We start from the raw sequence: 9,846 nt of genomic DNA on the forward strand, positions 1-9,846 counted from the left end.
ATAACAGCTATCATTCCAGTATCCAAATGGCCCCGTATGAAGCCTTATATGGAAGAAAATGCAGATCTCCAATTGGATGGTTTGAAACCGGATAAGTACAATTGATAGGCCCCGACTTGGTCCAACAAGCAGTTGAAAAGGTTAAAGTGATTCGAGACCGACTGTTAACAGCTCAAAGTCGCCAAAAGTCTTATGCGGACAACCGCCGACGGGATTTGGAATTTCAAGCTAATGATTGGGTATTCTTGAAAGTCTCGCCAATGAAGGGAGTAATGAGGTTCGGCAAAAAGGGGAAATTGAGTCCAAGATACATTGGACCTTATCGAATCATCCGCAAGGTGGGTAGAGTAGCCTATGAATTGGACTTGCCTTCAGAGCTCGAATCTGTACACCCAGTATTCCATGTTTCGATGCTCCGCAAGTGTATTGGAGACCCCACAAGGATTGTTCCGATTGATGATGTACAAGTGACAGAGAAGTTGACATACGAAGAAGTGCCCATTGCTATTTTGGATAGACAAGTGCGAAGGCTTCGGAATAAAAAGGTTGCTTCAGTCAAAGTTCTGTGGCGGAACGATAATCGGGAAGAAATGACTTGGGAAGCGGAGGAGAAGATGAAATCTATGTACCCCCATTTGTTCCAATCCCCAGAAGAGATTCAAGATGAGACGTCGACGATATGAGGTATGGATGTTTTAATTTTATGTTTTTGGTCGTGTGTGGCCATAAATGTGTTGATATTGTGATATAGCCCTGTGAGGCGATGATATTATGGGTCGTTGTGGTAAATTGGTAGTGCCAAATTACAAAGGAAACTCTGGCAAAAAAATTTCTAGAATCCCTGAGTGTCGAACATTCGAGGACGAATGTTCCAAAAGGGGGGAAGAATGTTACACCTCGGAAATTTTTCCTTACTTGTGTGATGAGTAGAACAATGAAGGACTTGAGTGTATTGTGTTTTACTAAGTCGGGAATGGCTAATTTTGCATTTTTGGAAATAATAGAGTTGCAGAATATTTTTCTGCCAGTGGTCGTATATGGCACTATACGGCCCGTAAAGTGATTTACGGACCGTATAGTGCAAACGTATTCCATCATTCCAAAAATCTCAACTTTCTGCCCAGCGTTGATATGGTTAAATACGACCCAGTTTACGGCCCGTAAACTGGTTTACGGACCGTAAACCAGGTCGTAAAGTGCCATAATCCTCAGCCAAACTTTCTGTTTCTTGGAACGCTTAAATACGTCCACAGTGGACGGGCCGTAAATCAGAATACGGTCCGTAAACTACAATTTACGACCACTGTTCACCCGGCGAGAATTCATTAAAGATCAAATTTTGGGATTATTAAAAGGGGCTTGGACTACAATTCAGTTCATTATTCATCAACACAACTCAAGAAACCTCTAGAACATTCCAAATTATTCCTCCACAAGAATTCAAGAGAATCAAAGGGAATATCAAGATCATCACCACTAAATTCATGAAAATAAGTGTAAGAACACATCAAAGGATTTTCTAAATCAAGAAATTCTAAAGAAGGGTGGAACTAGGGTTTTGGCTAAGTGAAGAATTTCAACTCAAGGGTTGTTCAACCACTATCCAAGGTAAGTTTCATGATCATTCTATGTTGTTTGAAGTATTGAAAAGCTTAGACACTTGAAATGTAGAAGAACATAGAAATGGACCATTACTGAGTGAATAGTGTCATAAATGAATGATAGTGGGATTGAATTATGAATGTTGAAGTGTTGTGAATACAAATACGTTGTAAATGATGCTTACATCATGAAACAAGCATTAAACGCATGAAAATGCAAGGACGAGTCATAAGGCTAATTATGAGGGAAATTGGAGGAAAATGGTGGATTTTGCTAAATGTACGTAAACGACGATTGTTGATTTCGATATTGTAAGTAATGCTATGAATGTTGGGAGTTAATATAAAACATGGAAAAAAATAGTATAAACAAGAGAAGCGTTGTCCGACTTCTCCTAGAATTAGCGACGCGTTCTTGTAGTTAGTATGCTAATGTTGATATGAATTCTTTATGAAGGTAACGACGCGATATTGAAGGAGAACGAGTGAGCGACATCTTAGCTAAACGACCAAGGTATGTGAGGCTAGTCCCTTCTTTCTGATGGCATGAAGCTTGTAGCACGAAATTTCTATTCTCTTCATGAGTTCTTATAGCCCGAAAGGCTAAGAGTCTAACTCCTTAATGTCTATATAAGATGAGGAATACGATATGATGATGCTAGTATAATGATGATGTTAATTATCGCTTACACTCACCTTATGTACTAGTTCCTTCAAGGTGAGGCAGAGTATCAATAGTTGTTCCATAATGGAATCGGGGGATCACGACCTTACGTCACCCCGATAGAGTAAAGTTGATCTTGAGCCTTATGCATGTATTACAATGAGATAAGTATTTTATGATCAGTATATTATTATTATGAGCATTTTATGATAAGCATGACATGAGCATTTCACACCGTGCCTAGTTGGCCGGGCAGTCACCGCCAAGGCGGGCAGCTGTACGGATACACCATGACCTTCGGGCATGGGCAGACACCACTAGTGGGCGGCATGAGATGGTACCCCGGACGCGGGAGACCTGGACGCGGGCTAATATTATTGATTATCACACCGTTCCGACATGGACGGGCAGCTTGCATATGATGCATATATGTTATGAGGATGAGTACGAGTAAGATGGCACGCATGATTTCCTTTATGATTATCAGACAAATCCAGATATTTCAGGTTGATGTTATCACTATATTGTTGATGTTTTCTTTAATTGTTTATGCTTCTCATACTCAGTACAACATTCGTACTGACGTCCTTTCTTCGGACGCTGTGTTCATGCCCACAGGTAGACAGAGAGGAGAGCTTGGCCCAGATTCTCAGTAGCAGTCAGCTGGTTGAAAGCACTCCATTGTCCGGAGGTGCTTAGGATTATCCTTTTGGTATATATATATGCATATTTTGGGCACGACGGAGTCTTGTTCCGTCCATGTATATACAGTATGTTAGTAGAGGCTCGTAGATACGCAGTGTGGGTTAGATGGTCTCACAAGACGTTTTCATATGCATGTATATTATTTTGATGGCCGAAAGGCAATTGTATATAAAGTATTTATATTTGTTTAATTATGATTTTCCTACAACTGGTATGTAAATTGATAAAAGAATATTAAATGAGCAAGATAAGTAGTAGAGTGAGCGGTGCTCGGTAACTAGCTCCGGGTACCCGTCGCGGCCTCTAGCTGGGTCGTGACAGCAAGTTATGCCCCGGCTATGGTGGCCGACATGGGGGACCGGGTGCCTAGATTTGTGAGTGGCCTAGGGCCCCATTTATTCAGAGATTGTTTGACGGCTTCCTTGCAAGACGGGATGGATATTTCCCGAATACAGGCCCATGCTCAAAATTTGGAGGGGCGACAACAACAACAAAAGGGTGATCCAGACAATGATAGAAGACAAAGCAAAAGGGCTAGGTCTATGGGCACAGGCAGTGATTATAGAGGGGGATCAAGGCAGACATATTCTGGGTACTCAGGCCAGTCAGTGATGAGTGCACCTCCCCGATTCGCAGGTAGGAGGTTCGATCGCTCCTTCCGTTCAGGACAGGGCTAGAATTCGAGGGCTTCAGATTCCCAGTTCAGGGAAGATTCTGTTCAGAGGAGACCCCCAGTGTCGCGATGCAATCAATGCGGCAGATTACATGCCGGACAGTGTCGTCAGGGTTCGGATGCCTGTTATACTTGTGGTCAGGTGGGGCATATGATGAGGGATTGCCCGTCGATTAGTGGCAGAGTTGGAGTTCAGCCTACAGGTTCTGCAGCTGGCTCTTCATCAGTACGCCCGGTAGGGAAGACTCCCCAGATGACAGTAGGCCGAGGCAGAGGCCGAGGGGCAGCATCTACTTCAGGTGCCACTCAGCCCCGCGTATATGCTTTAGCCGGACGACAGGATCTCGAGTCCTCTCCGGATGTAGTTACAGGTATATTGTCTATATTCTCTCATGATGTGTATGCATTATTAGATCTGGGTTCTACATTCTCTTATATTACACCATATGTTGCTGGTTGTATTAGGGTGAAACCCGAGTCAATTAAACCCTTTGAGGTACTCACTCCGGTTGGTGATCCCGTGATAGCAAAACAAGTGTACAAAAATTGTGTCGTCGTGATATGTGATCGTCAGACCAAAGCTGATTTGATTGAGCTGAAAATGGTAGATTTCGATGTAATTATGGGTATGGATTGGTTGGCGTCGTGCTATGCTAATGTTGATTGCTGCACAAAAGTGGTTCGATTCCAATTTCCGGGAGAGCCCGTGCTTGAATGGAAAGGTAATGCAGCATCGCTAAAGGGTAGGTTTATTTCCTATCTCAAGGCAAGGAAGATGATAGCCAAGGGTTATATTTATCACTTAGTTCGGGTTCATGACAAAGAGGCAAAGCCGTCAACTTTCCAGTCAGTTCCGGTAGTGAATGAATTCCCAGATGTGTTTCCGGACAAACTTCCAGGTCTTCCACCAGAAAGAGAGATTGACTTCGCCATAGATGTGTTGCCGGACACCAAGCCCATTTCTATTCCACCTTATCGAATGGCCCCGGCGGAATTGAAAGAGCTAAAAGCACAGCTGAGAGATCTGCTTGACAAGGGGTTTATCAGACCCAGCTCATCGCCGTGGTGAGCACCAGTCTTGTTCGTGAGAAAGAAGGACGGATCCTTACAAATGTGTATCGACTACAGGCAATTGAACAAAGTGACGATAAAGAACAAATATCCTCTTCCAAGGATTGATGATTTATTTGATCAGCTGCAAGGTGCTAAGTGGTTTTCTAAAATAGATTTGAGGTCGGGTTATCATCAAGTGAGAGTTAGAGAAGCAGATATTCCCAAAACAGCTTTCCGAATGAGATATGGCCACTATGAATTTCGAGTAATGTCATTCTGGTTGACTAATGCTCCGGCTGTATTTATGAATTTGATGAACAACGTATTCAGGCCTCTCTTCGATCTATTCGTGATAGTATTTATTGATGATATTCTGGTGTATTCTCACACATAGTCAGAACATGCAGATCATCTGAGAATTGTTCTTGGCATTCTTCGAGCCCGAGAATTGTATGCAAAATTTTCAAAGTTTGAGTTCTAGCTGAATTCTGTGACATTCCTGGGCCATGTCATTTCGAATGATGGTATTCGAGTCGACACCCAGAAGATTGAAGCTGTGAAGACTTGGCCAAGGCCTACGATGCCCACAGAAGTCCGTACTTTTCTGGGTTTGGCAGGTTATTATCGAAGGTTCGTAGAGGGCTTTTCATCTATTTCAGCCCCATTGACGAAGCTAACCCAGAAGTCAGCAAAGTTTCAATGGGATGATGCCTGTGAGCGCAGTTTCCAAGAGTTGAAAGACAGGTTGACCTCAGCTCCGATCTTAACACTTCCAGAAGGGTCAGATGGCTACGTGGTATAATGTGATGCTTCCGATGTTGGACTAGGATGCGTATTGATGCAGCACGGAAAAGTTATTGCATATGCTTCGAGGCAATTGCGAAAACATGAGAAGAATTATCCAACTCATGATCTTGAACTAGCTGCGGTCATTCATGCCTTAAAAATGTGGAGACATTATTTGTACGGTGTGCACGTTGATATCTATACAGATCACAAAAGTCTTCAGTACATATTCAAGCAAAAAGAGTTGAACCTGCGACAGAGGCGGTGGTTAGAATTATTAAAAGATTATGACGTAAATATTTTGTACCACCCCGGTAAAGCAAATGTAGTAGCTGATGCACTTAGCCGCCGATCGATGGGCAGCTTATGTGGAATCCATCCGGAAAGGAAAGAGATGGTTCAAGAACTTCACCGATTAGCAAATTTAGGAGTGCGTATAATTGATTCGGGCGATGCCGGGATTAGTATAAATGATTCCACGATTTCGTCCTTGGATATGGAAGTGAAAGAATGGCAGTGCGAAGATCCGTAGTTATGTCGTTATAAAGACACATCTCATGGGAAAGAAAAGTCTCCGTTTGAAGTTTCTATGGATGGAATTCTTAGGTACCGAGGTAGGTTATGTGTGACGAATGTGGCGGATTTGCGCCGACGAATTCTAAAAGAAGCACATTTCTCTCGATATTCTATTCACCCAAGTGCAACCAAAATGTATCATGATCTCAAGATGATGTACTGGTGGGACGGCATGAAAAAGGACATAGCAGAATTCGTAACATAATGTCCAAATTGCCAACAGGTAAAAGCTGAACACCAGAAGCCTGGAGGCTTGTTGCAAGCAATGGAAATCCCTACCTGGAAATGGGAAGTGATCAATATGAATTTCGTCGTGGGATTACCCCGTTCCCGTGATAGGTGTGACTCTATATGGGTGATCGTGGATAGGCTGACGAAAGCAGCCCATTTTCTTCCAGTCAAGACCACGTACTCAGCGGAAGACTATGCAAGGTTGTATCTCAAAGAAATTGTGCGACTCCATGGAATCCCATTATCTATTATCACAGATAGAGGAGCATAGTTTACAGCTAAGTTCTGGAAGTCTTTTCAAGAAGGTTTGGGCACGCAAGTGAAGTTTAGCACGGCATTTCATCCGCAAACTGATGGGCGGGCCGAGCGTACTATTGTTACACATCGGAAAATTTTCCGTTGGTACGCAAGTGAATTAACTAGTGATAAGTATGGGTGTATGATGTCCATGAGCAAGAAACGACGTTTGATGACCTTAGGCGAGATTTCAAAGGAATCCGACGTAAGACGAGAAAGTTGGCTAAGATAAGGCAAGGTGAGGTGAGCAATGCATGTGCATGGATATGGATGATTAAAATGAGAAGTCTAAGAAATATGGAAAGTTGTAGAATTGCAATCTGCCCAGTGGTCGTAAAGTGCAAATACGGACCGTAAACCGGTATACGGTCCGTAAACTGGCATGCAAAACTTCAACTTTCTGCTAGTTAAGGAAATGGTAAAATACAACCTGGTTTACGGACCGTAAAGTGATTTAAGGCCCGTAAACCATGGTCGTAAATCACCATGGTTGCAATCTAAAGTTTCTGGTTCTATAAATGGTTAAAGACGACCATGAGGGACGGTCCGTAAACTGCAATACGGGCCGTAAACCATGGTTTACGACCACTGTTCACTTCAACACAGATTTTTAAGTCATTAAATAAGGGGACCAAGACTTGTTTTATTTCATTTCTACATTACACTCCTTCTCTCTAAAAACATCTCTCTACATCCATTATACAATTTTTCAAGGATTATAAGTCATCAACAACATTAAACAAGTGAATCAAGAGTAAGGAAACCATCAAGGGTGATCCAAGGTCAAGAAATCCAAATGGAGATAAACTAGGGTTTTGCTCAAAGTGGGGTATTATCAACTAAAGCTTGTTCCTACAACTTTGAAGGTAAGATTCACGATATTTACATGATGTTTAAGGTATTGGAGAATTAAAATACATGGATTGTAGAAAATATGGTAAGATGGGTTATGAATAATGAATAGTGACATTTTGAGGAATAGTTTGAATTGAATCATGAATGTTGTTGTGTTGTGATATGAACATGTTATAAATGGTATTAAGATCACGAACTACAACTTTATACGAATGGACGAAGTTGGGTGTTATGACCTTGAACATGGGTGGATTAGAAACAAATTGAGAAATCTAGATAATGTGGATAATGTGAGTGACTAATGGCCATTGTTATGATATTAATGAATGTAGATTCGCTAACATTGGAAGGGGACGTGCAAGTGTAGAATAGTCCGACGAAAAGGTATGTAAGGCTAACCCTTCTTTCATAAGGCATGGTTCTTGGCAAAATTCCTAATTCCTCTATATGAGCATGTTGTCTCCAAATGATTGATATTCCGAGCTCATAAGTTCACGATCCTTGATATGTACGACGGTTGTAATACACACCTCATATGACGAGTAAGCCTATGATATAGAAGTAACAATAATGATGATGATGGTAACGATAATGATATTAATAATGATGTTAAGGGTGCCTAAGGGCTATTATACTTATGTGTGCCTATGAAGGGCTATAATGAAACCCCGAGCTTATAACGCCGGGTAGAATATATGTATATGAATATGTATAGAGTATGTATACGATTACGAAACGCGCGCACACCTCTGCAGACGGTACGGATAACCCTGAAGCCTTGGTAGGGCCAGGTATGAGTAACCTTAAGCCTTGGTTGGCCAAGTATGTATGAAACACCGATCCTACGAGATCGGGTATGTTTTGTAAATGCTATGTGTATGAAATGACTATGTATATAACATGAATATGAATGTGATAAGACAATGTATATGAATACGAATAAGGACATGTATACGAATACGAGCACAAGTATGGTACGAGCACTATTATGGGATACAGATGATGACGTATGTGTACTAATACGTATGAGAAATGGAAAGTCCCTATGTAAGGCAAGTAAGTGCCATGACGATGATATTATTGTCTCCCCTCCTATGTTATTTCATATGTTTTTCATTATGCTTATATATCGATGTAGATCATGCTATACATACTCAGTACATTCTTCGTACTGACGTCATTTTGTTGTGGACGCTGCGTCATGCCCGCAGATGCACAGGGAGACAGACTTGATCCATAGCTTCTTATTCTGAGATTGCATAGCAGAGCTCCATCCCCTCGGAGCCAGAGTTTTTGGGTACTTTCTTTTGCATATATGATTATGGGCATAGCGGGGTCCTGTCCCGCTCATGTGTTATGTCATACTCTTCTTAGAGGCTCGTAGTCACGTGTAGATGTTTAGATATGTCTGGCCTTGTCGGCCCATGTTTTGTATATCATTTTGTTGGCCACGTTGGCCCATGTACATTTGATGTGGCCTAGATGCCAATTACGATATAACGGTAATGTCGCCCAAAGGGGCTAGTTTGATGAATGAGAGGAAATGCATATCTAATTGTGTGGTCCACCTAGATGCGAGCATAAGATTAAGCAAAGGGGTGCCCAGGTGGGCTAGCACCGGGTGCTCGTCGCGGCCCCCTTATCGGGTCGTGACAACTATTCAAACCTTAGAAGATATGCTACGGGCGTGTGTGTTGGATTTTGGTGGTAGCTGGGATGACCACTTACCCCTTATTGAATTCGCATACAACAATAACTACTATTCTAGAATACAAATGGCTCCATATGAAGCTTTATATGGGAGGAAATGTATATCTCCAATCGGATGGTTCGAAATAGGAGAAGCACAACTAGTGGGCCCTGAATTGATCCAACAGGCAATAGAAAAAGTCAAGGTGATCCAAGATCGGTTGTTGACAGCCCAGAGTCGCCAAAAGTCCTATGCGGACAATCGCCGACGAGACTTGGAATTTCAAGCCGGTGATTGGGTGTTCTTGAAAGTGTCGCCAATGAAAGGGGTGATGAGATTTGGTAAGAAAGGGAAGTTAAGTCCCAGATACATTAGACCCTACAAAATCATCCGAGGGTAGTTCAGGTAGCCTATGAATTGGATTTTCCTTCGGAGCTTGAATCAGTCCATCCAGTCCTCCACATTTCGATGCTCCGCAAGTGTATTGGAGACCCCACCAAGATTGTCCCGATAGATGATGTGCAAGTGACAGAACGGCTTACCTATGAAGAGGTGCCTATTGCTATTTTAGATAGGCAGGTGCGGAGACTCCAAAATGAAGAGGTAGTTTCAGTCAATGTCTTATGGCAAAATGATAACGGGGAAGAAATGACTTGGGAAGCAGAAGAGAGCATGAAGTCCAAGTACCCACACTTACTCTAACCCCCAGGAGATA

The sequence above is a fragment of the Lycium barbarum genome, chromosome 9, assembly GCF_019175385.1.
Source record: "Lycium barbarum isolate Lr01 chromosome 9, ASM1917538v2, whole genome shotgun sequence".
NCBI lineage: Eukaryota > Viridiplantae > Streptophyta > Magnoliopsida > Solanales > Solanaceae > Lycium > Lycium barbarum.